Here is a 13,502-nt window from a genome sequence, read left to right on the forward strand (position 1 = left end):
TCAGAACCCTGCCATTCCAAAAAATGAACAGAGTTGGTGTTTAGTTAATGGTACCCCTAGGATACAAATGGCCTCTATTCTTTCAGCAGACAGCCTCCAGGCCTCAGGGGTAAGGATGTAGCCTAGATAGTGGACTTCCTGTAAAGAGATTTGGGCCTTACTCTTTGAGATTTTATATCCCCTATCAGCTAAGAAATTAAAAACCAAAACAGTGTTGGCATTGGAAATATCCTGGGTTGCACTACAGATCAGGAGGTCATCTACATATTGGAGAAATCCCCCTTTTTTAATCTGAAGTTCTCGCAAATCCTTTCCCAATACCCTGGCAAATAGGTGCAGGCCATCTCAGAGTCCCTGGGTCAGTACTGTCCACGTATATTGTTGCCTTTCCTTCATATAGGGATCCCCCACTTAAAGGCAAAAAGGTATAGGGAGTCTTGGCACAAGTGGATAGTAAAGAAGGCATCCTTTAAGTCTAAGATTGTGAACCATTTACTGTCTTCAGGTATTTGGGATAGGATAGCATATGGATCAGCCACTAGAGGGTGAATGGGAACCAATAGGAGACCTTATACCATCCTATATTCTCCTGTTTGCTTTACTACAGGTAAGATAGGAGTGTTACAGGGAGATTGGCAAAGTTTTAACAGTCCATGTTTTAGAACCTTTTTAATAAGTGGTTGTAGTCCCTCTTTAGCCTCTTGCCTAACAGGATATTGCCAAAAACTGGAATAGTGGTTGGAGTCTTTGAGCTGTATCTTATCAGGGATAGCTGTTTTTGCCCTTCTGGGTATCCCATCATACCATGCAGGGGGGCTTACTTGTTGGTCCACTTCTAAGGGAATTTTATGGACCCTCTTGGATCCCTTTTGAAGCACTAGGAGTCTTGGCAAATGGCCCATTATCAGGACTATACCAAACTTTTCCATTATGTCCCAGCCCAACAAGGGACTATAAGAAATCTATGCATAAAAAATTGAGTTTTGATACAGCAAGGGAGGGGAGGAGTGATGTTTTTTCCCATCAACTCCTACCACAATCACGGTCTGAGAGGAAGACTTTCCTGCAAAACCAGGGAGAAGAGTAATGCACCACTGCATCAATAAGGAATAGAACTTGTTTACCCAAGACTTCCAAGGCCACCCAAGGTTCCTCATAAGTGATGATGAGCTTATGTGGGGGCTGTTGAGAGCACCCCAGGCCTCCTCAGTCATATGTGGCTTCAGCTGATACACCCAGAGTTTTGGCTAGCCATGCCCCTCTCTGGGAGTGGGGACAGTCCATCCTCCAGTGCCATTGGTAACCTCCTATTTTGGAGAACTCATGACAGGGTCCCAGGGCTGGCTTTGTGCAATTCCTTACCATGTGCCCCAGCTTCTTGCATTTGAAGCAGGGTAGCTTTCCAGCCTTTCTGTCTGAGGATGTCTTTTAGGCATTGGGGGAGACCCCAATTGTAGCAGCCATAAGTTTGGTTTGCCTTCTTTCTTTACTCTGTTCCCTCCTTTCTTCTGCCAGGTCATGATTGTTAAAGACCTGAAAGGTAATATCTACCAACTGAATTTTGTTGGTTAGGGATTCCAGATTTAACTTTTGAAGGTTTCATCTAACATATGAGGCTGACTGATTGACAAAATGGTGATTTAGGAGAGCAGTCCCTTCAATAGACTCAGGATCAAGAGTAGTATGTTTTCTAAAGACTTTCTCCAGTCTATCACAAAGGGCTACAGGGTTTTCCTCTCATTTTTGGATAATTCTAAAACTTTGACCTTGTTATAATTTACAGGCTTTGTGGCTCCTGTTTTCATTCCACAAAGGATGGTTTCTAACATCTGGGCCTTCCTCTGCATTCCCCCTGGGGTATTATAATCCCAGTGAGGTTAAGACATTGGAACAGTGATATCCCCTGGATATCGGCCTATGGGATCCCTAGCAAAGGCCTCATCTGCCTTCCTACAGGCAGTAGCAAGTATTTTTTCCCTTTCTGTAGGAGTACAGCAGTTGGCCAGGAGGAACTGAATGTCCCTCCAAGTAAGATCAAACCCTAATGCCAGGGTCTGGAACTCAACCATAAATTTATCTGGGTCTTCATTATACCTCCCCAACTCTTCCTTACACTGTTGGACATAATTTATGGTGAAGGGCACATGAACATGAATTAATCCCTCAGCCCTGACACTTCTCATAATGGGAGCACTGTTTAAGGAGTTTCTGAGTAAAATTTCCAATTTCGAGTGTGTGGAGGGCTCACTGGCATTGGGGGGTGCTAAGGGAAGAAGAATTGGAGCAGGAGTTGATGTTGGCTCAGCGTTAGGGGCACAAGGGAGAAGTAATGAGGGTTCCCTTCATGAGACATGTGATGTTCTTTGTAGCAAAGGATCATCAAGGATATCTACATCTCTTTCCTTAAGTTTCCATTGGAGTCTGGCAAGTTCCTTACAGAGGGTTGGGTTTTGATATAGGGCCATAAAGGCCTGCATGTATGGTATCTCCGACCATTTTTTTCATTTTTTATAATATTGATCTAACTGTAAGATGGTGTCATAATCAAGATTTTCACATCACCTTTAAGTCCCCAGTTAATATTGGGACCAAACCTCATTACAGTAATGACTCAAACATTCTTTTTTTAGGTTAGCAGGGTAAAAGCATTCCCAATATTTAAGGATACAGTCAAGTGGGGAATCCACTGGAACTGAGTTGGCTAACCCCATGTCTGCCTGTGGAGAGAGAGAGAAATGGAAAGGGGGAAACTTATCCTTTAGGAGAGAGACATATGAGAACTTCTAGATTCTTGAGGTGTCCCCCAAGACTCTAGGAAGCCTCAATACAGGTTCCCTTGAACTATTTCTTTCACATGTCTGTGGAGCAAGTGAGTAGCAGGGTACCCTGTCTTTTGAGTCAACTGGTCCCCTAAAGGGTCAGTCTCTCCACCCCTGCATAAGGGTTCCTGTGTGCTAACCCAATTATTATCCTAGTGAGGAGAAATAACAAAGATCACAGAAGTATGCCAGATAATAGAAATGAACTAGGATGGAACTTGAACCCATGGCCCTGCTCTTGTTAGGCTGATGTTCCACTGTAAGAATTTTATCGTCAGTCCCTATTAGCTTCCCTAAAGAAAGGAAACTAAGGGACCACCTCTAGAATGTAGGATTTAATCTCATTAACCCATCTTTAAAGGGTGCCAACTACTTGTAGGTAAGTCCCTTATGTGAGCCTCTGTAGCAAGGAGATCTGATCTCTGGATGAGTGTTTCTTCAATTCCTTATAGTCTATGGGGGTAAAGTGAGCATGGGTGAGAATTGGGATGGGGTGGTTAGGGCAGACAGGTGTGGCAGGTAGGCAGGTAAGAGAGTGGGTTAGAGGAGGGAAACAAAGAAGGTTGCAGATGGGAAGAAGTTGGTTTGGTAAGGCACAGGACCTTGGTCACCAGAGGTGTTGCTCCTCCCTCCCCCACTTTTATTTTTTGGGAACAGGAGCTATAGTCTCAAGTCTTAGGGGAATGTAGTCCCTCCTGTCACCACTGTTGTCATGGAGCTAGGGGGCTGTGCAAGGCATGAGTGGGGAGAGCAAAAGCCTGCCAGGCCATTACCTGCCCTGTCTCCAGTGCCTCAAGCTTTCCTGGCCTTTTTACTGGCAGCAGAGCTGCCATGTCTATGCATTTCCCCTCTCAGCCAGCTCAGGCATTGGGAGCCTTATAGCTGGAGGCTGCTGGACAGAGTCTGCCAGCCTGTACAGTACCCAAGCATGTTAAGAGTCGAGGCTGCATCTATTGAAGCACATACACCACTGCTACTGTTGCTCCCAGGGTCATGGTCACTGCACTTTACCACCACGTTTGTCAGTGCCCTGTAGCTGGCTAGGCAGGGCTTCCAGCCCATGCTGAGAAGCAGGTCAGGGCCTGTGCCACATGTAGGCTTGAGGGGAGAGGCTGGAGGTTTGCACCAAGCAGTTGTGAGCCCAGAGGCCCCACCGAGTGGCACCGAGTGTCCTGGGGGTACCACGCCAGTGGAAGATTGCAGGACAGGCCTGAAGGCCCCGCCAAATAGCGCTAAGCATCCTGGGGTCCCACACCAGTGGTTCCCATTCTGGAACCTCCACCCTCCAAAGGCAGAATTTCTGTGCTCCAGAGGCATGACTTCCGCCCTTCAGAAGTCAGGACTTCTGCCTTTGGTAGGTGGGACTTCCATTTGCCTTGAGGGCTGGGTGGAGAAAAATGCATGTGTGCACAGAACCACGTGCATGCACATTAAACCCATGCGTGTGGGCGCCATCACACATGCAGGGCTGCCCACATGGTTGTCCCAATTGGCCAACCAGGAAGCCATTCATGTACATTGTGAACTGCGGGTGTAGCTGTCTGAGTGTCCAACTGGGAAGCCATGTGCTTGTGTTGCAAAATGCGTCCTTGGTCCTTCTAGTGGATGGCCCAGAAACCATGCAGCCCACGTCATGCCGAGTGCTCACCTAAAGCAGTGGCCCAGGAAGCCATGTGTGCATGCCCATCCCCAGTTGCCAGTTGGGCTGGGACGCTAAACTCAGGAGGGGACAGCAAAGCTCCTTTCCCTTTCCCACTATTGCCTTCCATGACAAGTGTGAAACTTGTCATTTTATGTCCCCTCTTCCACTCCAGGCGTGGGGGGGGGAGGGGGTGACTGCAAAGAGCACGCAAACCTCTCATCCCACAGGTAGCAGTTTATTTGCTCCCTGTCCTGGGAACTCCCTCCCCTATTTATGAGCAGCTATGCTTTCCCAGGGCAGATGTCATCCCCTCTGGAGCCAGTCCTTTTTGTTTTTGTTCCTGTTTAATAATAATTAAAAAAAAAAAAAAAGGCGTCACCAGATGGGCTGACGGACTTGCATCCTGACAATCAGGGTGAGGTCTGTCTGCACCAGGACTCCCAAGGAGTCCCGAGCATCAGGTGAATGACCCAGCATGAGGATCCCCTACCACCCAAGCCATAAATGGTGTTTGGTTCTGAAGCATCAAGTGGTGAGGTGTGGCACCAGAAAGATGGATTAAAATAAAGACTGGCAGAGACAGCATATTGGGATCTTACTGGTCATTTTCTCCTGGCTGGCTCACCACAAATGTTACCTGCACTGGTGCAGTCTGTGATCAGAATATCCTGGTTTTTGCACTCCAAATGGAAAAATCCAAGCAGAGCACATGGATGGGGTGAAGTAGGATATCTTCATTGAGAGAAGGGAGTCACCCATTCTGCCAGGTGGAAAAGGGAAGAAGAAATGAAGAGCTGGAGCCTCTTGGTATGGTGTTTTTATACCACCTTGAACTTGGAGGTGGGGAGACATTACCTCATTACCTGGTTCCTCTTACCTATGGGCTAGGGGGAAAAGCCCTTGAACCAAGAGGGGGAGCAGTCCCAGGTTACCCCTAACCTAGCCTGCCTCAATCCTGCTCCTCATTCAGGAGTGTCTTCAACTTGGAGACTTATGTGCTTCATCCCATCTACCCATTCTTTTTCTGCAGGGTGGTTTTTCTCAGTATTCATTATCTCCAGTTTCCAGGAAAGTGCTCATTCTTCTGATGCTTTGCCTACTGATATTCTCTAATGGCACATCCACTTCTCATGTGAATTTTGAGTGTGTGTGAGCATGCACTTGTGTGTGTCCTGTGAGCTCTGGTATGTGGAAACAACCCACATAAGAGCTCTAACTTTGTATTTTGTCTGGCTGTGTTTAGTTCTTATGTTTATTGTCCCTACCTTACCACAAGCAGGAAGAGTAATTTTGGATTCCACAGACTTGTGTGGTGCAGGTTTAGGGTTTCAACTTCTCAAGGAGGCCTTTTTTTTTTTTTTTCACTCAAGAGTCCTGTCAGACAAAACTCTCATGCTTGGGGAGATGGACAATGGTTTTTGGACCCCTGGACACCAGGGTGAAGCCATTCTGGACCCCAGGTTTATACAGGAATCAGTTCCGACTCCCTACCCCTACAGAGTGAGAGGCTATGTTTCCCATTCCACTGGGGCCAATACACTGGACTGACACCTAAGTCCACTATCTCTCTGGGCCATTGTGGCACCTACCTGCATGGGCACCACTGTGGTGTAAGCTCCCCTTGATGACTGGCACCTGGGAAACTCTCTTCCTTTATTTGGAGATGGATTTAACTTTTCTTTTTCTTCTTTTGGTGGTACTCAGAGTTTGAACTCAGGGTCTCATGCTTGCTAGGCAGGTTCCATACCACTTGAGCTGCTCCACCAGCCCCCTTTTCTTTTTTCTTGAAGCAGAATCTTGCTCTGATGCCAGGCTGGTCCTGGAGTGAGTTTCCTTCCTCAGTCTCCTCAGTAGCTAGGATCAGAAGTGTACACCACCATGCTCAGCATCAACTTTTTTTTTTTTCAGCTGTACCGAGGTTTGAACTCAGAGCTTTGTGCTTGCTAGGCAAACATGCTACTACTTGAGCCACACTCCCAGCCTTTTTAAAACTTTTTTATAGGGTCTTGAAGGGTTTTTTTTTTCCAGAGGTGGCCTTGGACCATGATCCTCCTGATCTCTGCCTTTGAACAGCTGAGATTATAGGCACGAGCCACCATACCTGGCCCCAGCTTCAACTTAAAAAAAAATTTAATCTACAGTTTGTAGTAAAAGGATGGTCCACATAAGTTCATTATATCATATACTAAAACCCAATTTTTTCAAAACTAGGGTTTTGAACTGAGGGCCTTGTACTTACTAGGCAGGCACTCTACAGCACAGCCCCTAGGGGACCTGTGCAATTACCATATTGAGCTTCCTGACAGCCAAAAGGAAATATATATATATATATATATATATATATATATATATATGCTTTTTTCATATAAAAAATAAAATATTATCAAGTATAATTTAAAGTAACCTTTTACCTTAATAAAATCAAACTCTGAACCAGACGCCAGTGGTTCATGCCTGTAATCCCAGCTACTTGGGAGTTCAAGATCAGGAGGATCACGCTTGGAGGCGAGGCCAGGCAAAAAGTTAGTGAGACCTCATTTCAACCAACAGCTGGGTGTAGTAGTTGTTATTCCACTGACAGTGGAAAGTGTAAAATAATAGTGCCAGGTCAGCCTGGGCAAGAAGTGAGAGACCCTATCTCCAAAATAACCAGAATAAAAAGGGCTGGAGGTGTGGCTCAACTGGTATTTGCATCTGCCTAGCAAGTGCTAGGCCTTGAGTTCAAACCCCAGTACCACCAATAGAAAAACAAAAATCAACTCCTAATCTTCCAATATTGGAAATGGAGGGACAATCTCTGGGTGTGGAGGAGTAGCCAGCTCCTGCTATTCCAAATGTGTGTATGATGTTTACAGTTTTTTCTGAATGTAAAATTAATAGGGCTAGGGGTGTGCCTAATACTCATGGGGCCCTGGGTTCAATCCCTAGCACTACAAAAAATAAAGTAAAATTAATAAATATCTATTGTAGAAGATGTGGCAACTCCAGATAACCACAAAGAAAGTAAAACTCTCTAGTACTTGATGTTCAATAAATCAAAACCTGGGCTTATGGCCTCTCTATCCCATCCATGCATCTATAGAATACTTAGAATCATACCCCAAATCACAACTGTAGGGTGTCTCCTGAATCCCCCAAAAAAGATGAGAACTTGCTAAGAAGGCACAGTGGAATGGACTCTGGATGCTCTGCCAGTTACCCTGTAACACTGATGGCCTCTCATCATCTCAGTTTCCTCTCCTGTAAAACTGGGATAATAAGAATACGTACTTGAAGATCCAGTGAGTTAAGAAACATAAAGTTCCAGGCATATATTAAGTAATACACAAAGATCTGCTATTCCTCTTAAAAATCATCTTAATGCTGTAGTTTAATTCTTGAACAACTGATAATACACAAAGTCTCATCTGGTGACTTACTCATCTAAGAGAGCTTATTACCCAGGACACTGTCTTCCTTGACCATGTCAGATAGTAGGACATTTATTTTACCTGTTGTTGCAAAAGCACACATCAGAAAGGAAAGTAACCTGACTGTGGACTTCATTTAGCTTAGTATAGACATGGACACATGGACACAGCAGAATTATAGACTCGTGTGCATACATGGATTAGAATACATGTATATTTTTCCTAGCTGTGCCAGCTGAGAAGGCCTCAGCAGCCATAAGTGTATCTGATGCCCAGGTCTTGTTTTCTAAACTCCATTTTCTAACAAATGAACCAGGGCTCCTTACAGAAATGGTTGATTCTGGGTCTAGAGCAAGGAGATGGTGTAATGCCAGAAAGCATGGAAGTGTTAAAAAAAGTTTTGAAATTAAATAAAGAAGGATGGGAACATGCCAAAGGGACATAGGAGCCAACCTGAAAGGGCTCCAATGGCCAAGACTAGAACAACTAAGCAACAAAATAAACAATGACAGTTGTGGATTATAGTATAAAACATACAATAAATGTATTTGAGCAATACTGATAAAAGTAATGATTGAAAAATAAATGAACAGGTAGATGAAACAAATCTTCCCTGCTTCCCCATTAGGAAGCAGAGCTTAACCTCAGCCCAACCCACACAGTGTCCTGCACCAAAGAACAGAGTGTGGCTGGAGTTAAGGGCAGTCTTAACGCCAATGAAGAAGCCTGCATACACTATATGAACCAGGTATCAAGGTGATCATCATCAGTGATAAGTCATGCTAATGGCATATTCCTTGATAGGATATGATGATTATTTACTTCTGTGATGATCTTCCTAAAAACCTATCACTCTATAATTGAGAAAAACATTAGATAAATTCAAATTGAAGGACAGCCTACAAAGTATCTGTCCACTACTTCTCAAAACTGTCTTGGTCAGAAAAAACAGGGAAAGACTAAAAAACTACCATAAGCCAAAGAAGAGTAAGGAGGAATCAGGCATGACTGATGAATTTAACATGGCATGGATGTTACCCCTAGAACGGACATCAGCAGAAAAACAAGTGGAATCAAAATAAAGTCTACTCTTTATGTAAGTAGCCAGAGGTGACCTGTGAATTTGGTTCACTACTCTCGACTCAGAAATACCACAAAATCATGAAAGTCAAGAGGTTCAAATCTTCATGTTCATTTTAAGAACACTCGAGAAACTGACCAGGCCATCAAGGGTATGTATATTCAAAAAGCCACCAAGTATCGGAAAGATGTCACTTTGAAGAAGAAGTGTGTGCCATTCCAGCATTACAATGGTAGAGTTGGTAGGTGTGCCAGGCCAAACATTGAGGCTGGACACAAGGTTGGTGACCCAAAAAGAGTGCTGAATTTTTGCTGTAAATACTTAAAAATGTAGAGAGTAATGGTGAACTTAAAGGTTTAGATGTAGATTCTCTGGTCATTGAACATATCCAGGTGAACAAAACCCCAGAATGTGCCACTGTACTTCCAGAACTAATGGTTGAATCAACCTGTACATGAGCTCCCCATGCCACACTGAGATGACCCTCACTGAAAAGGAACAAATTGTTCCTAAACCAAAAGAAACTGAACAAACAAAAACTTATGGCACAGAAATAAATTTAGCATAAAATAAATGCAAATAAAAGTCTAGAGACTGGTTATGATGTTTGCAGGTTGGTTTCTTAGTTGTGACACATGTTCCATGACAATGTCAGACGTTAACAGCAAGGAAGGCTAGGGAGTAGGGGCACATGAAATCTCTCTGTACATCTTTACAATGTTTCTATAAATCTACAATAAAGTTTATTAACCTCATCCTACTCCCACTAAAAGATGGTCAAATATTTGTTTCCTTGCTCAGACACAACACAGTCTGCTCCTTATTTGAGTGTCTGAGTCTTTAACAAAGTCTGTGGTAGGATTAATCAGTCCTGAATGTGCCTGGTTTCCCACCACTTTATCAGTATTTTTCCACTTATGCCTTTTCAGCTATTTTTCAATTCCCATACGCATTTTTAACTTATATTAAAATAATTTTTAGACATCACATGCATAGGTATAGTTAACACCTTATTTCCATCTTGAATTTATTTTGTAACACTAATGAAAAGAACTATATTGAAATTTTTCACCACAAAGAATTGATAAATGTTTGAGGACTAAATGCTGAACCTGATTTAAACATTACACAATGTGTACATGCATCAAGTATTACATGGTGCCCCATTAATAAATGAAACTCATTTTTTGTATCAGTTAAAATTAAAATTAAAACTTAAAAAAGCAATAACCATATTATTCTTCTCATGTAGCCCAAGACCATTAGTCCTAATGTTCACTACTTACAATCCCATTGTTTTCTAGACTCTGGCACATGATTATTTCATTTTTCCAAAACAGAAAATGGAAACTAGAATACCTTGTCAGTTCTTGAAAAACAATAAAAATGATGGTGAAGCAACTACAGGCATACCATATGACAGAAAGACTAATAATAAATCAATACAACATTTGCTAATTTGCCAAGATTTAGGGGTGTTTTTTTTTTTTAATTCAGTGGAAATTATAAATGGGAAAATGTAAAACTCCCTTCAGCATCCTCTATGCTCAGTGGTTTGTGATGCTTTCAGATTTTTCCCAGGGCTCCTTAGCAGCTTTTGTTGTGCATGTCCTTTGTTAAAAGGCATCTTCCCTGTGTGCACATTCTTTCAGTGCAAAGTTTTGCTATGTCCATAATCTCTAAAGAAAGGTGTCAACAGTGCCACTGTTTGGAAGGAATTTTAATTTCTCACTTTCTTTTCCAAATTAAAAACAATTCTTAGCTGGGTGCCAATGGCTCATGCTACTTGGGAGGCAGAGATCAGGAGAACTGAGGTTCAAAGTCAGCGCAGGCAAATAGTTCTTGAGATCCTATCTCAAAAATTCCCAACAAAAGAAAAGGCTAGTGGAGTGGCTCAAATGGAAGAGCACCTGCCTAGCAAGCATGAAGCCCTAAGTTCAAAACCCAGTACTGCCAAAAAAATTAATAATTTCTTGTACTGCCAAAAAAATTAATAATTTCTTAGACTGGTAATGTAGCTCAGTAGTAGAGCTCTTGCCTAGCATGTACAAAATTTGGGATTCTTGGTACCATGGCAAGAGTCACTTCTAACCAGTCCCCACCTTCCCAGTTGCAATGAGAGTCTATGCTGTCCTAGTGACTTTAAATTACATGGCAAATGTTTTCCCAAATTCGAAATTTGTGATAGTAATTTGAAATATCAACCTGACTGGATCGAGGAATGCCCCCCAAACCCAAGAAAGCATTATTTGGGCATGTCTGTGTGGTGTTTGCAGAGGAGGCCAGCATGTGAATATGAGATGACTAGGCAGGGAAGACCCATCTTCAGTATGGACAAGAACATCCAATCTGCAGAGGAGTGGGGGACTAATAAAGAGATGAACTGATCTCACCTCTCAGAGCTTCTCTTCTCATTCTCCTGAACAGGGAACAGAATTCATTCCCTTCAGAACTGAAACCAGAGTAGGCTTGTGACCCCATGTGGTAGAGTCAAAATCCCCCAGAGAGGAAATGACTACATAATCCTAGCGACTTGGGAGGCTGCGACTGGATTGCTGTTCCATGTCAGCCCTAGCAAATAGTTTGCAAGATCCCATCTCCAAAATAAGGTAAAATGAACTGGAGGTGTGGCTCAAGCAGCAGAGCTTCTGCTTTGCAAGTGTGAAATCCTGAGTTCAAACCCCAATCCCACCACAGGGAAAAAAAAAAGTGCATTGAACTGGTTTTAGTCAAAAACACAGCACTTTGAATCTGAAGTCATAAAACATTCCCAGCACACACAGCCATGGTCAGTGTGAAATGAACAATGTATGTTGTTGTACTACTTATTAGGAATGATTTATTTTATGATCTAAATTTAAAATTCTTTAAATTGCCTCCTAAGGGCTCATCTGATTTGGAAAATGAAAAAAGAAAACAAAAGAATGAACAAGACTGCAGAGAAAATAGAAACCGTGTTGCGGAATTTTTCTAACATGAACTCTGCTTTAGCTAAAGGACATAAATTAGCAAACCAATCTGTTTCTGGGAAAAATTTTTATTAAAACTTGGTGAAAATGCAAAGCTGTGCACTGAATACCATTACCTGTGTGTAGAATGGGAAGATATGTGATTAGAAATGCATAGAAAATGTCTGAGATAGTGCTAAGAGACTAGTATCAGCAGAAATTGCTTCCTGGGGAAGAGATCTGGGGGATGTGAAGGGGAGATTTACAAAGCCCTTTGTAAATCAAAGCAATCAGAAGCTCAGAGGAAGCAGATGGGCAAAAGACTAGGACAGAGTGGAATGCCCCAAGGGGGGCATGCAGCTCCCACACTCTGGCTCCAGATTCCTGGTCTTAGTCTGTTTAGGCTGCTCTAACAAAGTATCATAAACTGGGTGGCTTATAAACAACAAAAATTTGTTTCTCACAGTCCTCAGGGCTAGCAGATTTGGAGTTTGGTGAGAGCCTGTTTCTGATTGGCACATGGCACCTGTCTCCTTACATGGTGGAAGGGGTGAATGACTCCTTTGGGCCTATTTTCTAAGACCACTAATCATCTCCTGAAAGTCCCCATCTCCCAATACCTTTGCCTTAGGAGTGAGAATTTCAGCATATGAATTTTGAGAAGATGTCACATTTAAGCCATAGCATGGATCCCTGGTCTTGGATCCTAAGGATAGAACCCTGGAAATTTTTTGTAAAAAAATCTTCTTAAGTATGCTCAAGGGAATCTCTGTTCCTGGCCACCTGTATTAATTAGTTCTCTCATCACAGTGCCAAAATACCTGAGAGAAGCAACTTTGACCTAATCAGTGGATTAATCCCTTGATGGATTCATAATCTGAAGGCATTATTTGGTCAAAAGTAGGAATGGGGCCAGCTGAAGGAAGTAGATGCCTGAGGGTGTAGCCTGGAAAGATATACTTGGTCCCTGGCTCCTTCTCTTTCTGCCTCCAAAAGGTAAGAGGCGAGCCTCTTTACCCCACCATGTTCTCTCTGCCATGATGCACTATCTCACCACAGACCCAAAGCAATGCAGCAAGATGACCATAAACTGAACCATGATTTGAAATAAGTCCTTCCTTTCTATACAAGAGTGAATGTAGAATTTTTAAACCTGTTGAAATCACCACAAGAAGGGGACGAAAGTAGAGAGGAGAAAAATAGAGGGGATGAACCAATTCAGATTATCATACATACATACATGGAAATGTCACAAAGGAAACTTCCTGTATAGCTATCTTAAATAAACAAAATATCTCTTTTCAAAAACGGAGAACAGGAAGGTAAAACAGGTCCTGTCTGGGGGTGGCACCAGTGACAGGGGGAGGATAAAAGGAAAGCGTGTAGGAGGGTGAATATAGTGGAAATATTATATACTCAAGTATGAAAATAGAAAAATGAGACCTGTTGAAACTATTCCAGGAATGAAGGAAAAGAGAATAAAGAAGAATGATAGAGGGGGTAAATTCAACTATGATATATTGTAAGAACCTTTGTAAACGTCATAATAACCCCCCAACTATAACAATAAATAAACATTAAAAAAAAGTATTTCCTTCTTTA

The 13,502-nt window shown here is 42.7% G+C and overlaps 1 long non-coding RNA gene across 1 annotated transcript; it reads right to left on the reverse strand.

Moving 5' to 3' along the window:
- Window positions 1-2,623: 2,623 nt before the first annotated feature.
- Window positions 2,624-7,706, reverse strand: LOC141417431 (uncharacterized). The gene is made up of 3 exons (XR_012442000.1): window positions 7,561-7,706; window positions 6,051-6,315; window positions 2,624-5,221 (listed from the first exon to the last, which is right to left on the reverse strand). It is a non-coding gene; the product is annotated as an uncharacterized lncRNA (long non-coding RNA).
- Between the last annotated feature and the right edge of the window lie 5,796 nt (window positions 7,707-13,502).

Source organism: Castor canadensis, chromosome 15, assembly GCF_047511655.1.
Source record: "Castor canadensis chromosome 15, mCasCan1.hap1v2, whole genome shotgun sequence".
In the NCBI taxonomy this organism is placed as follows: domain Eukaryota; kingdom Metazoa; phylum Chordata; class Mammalia; order Rodentia; family Castoridae; genus Castor; species Castor canadensis.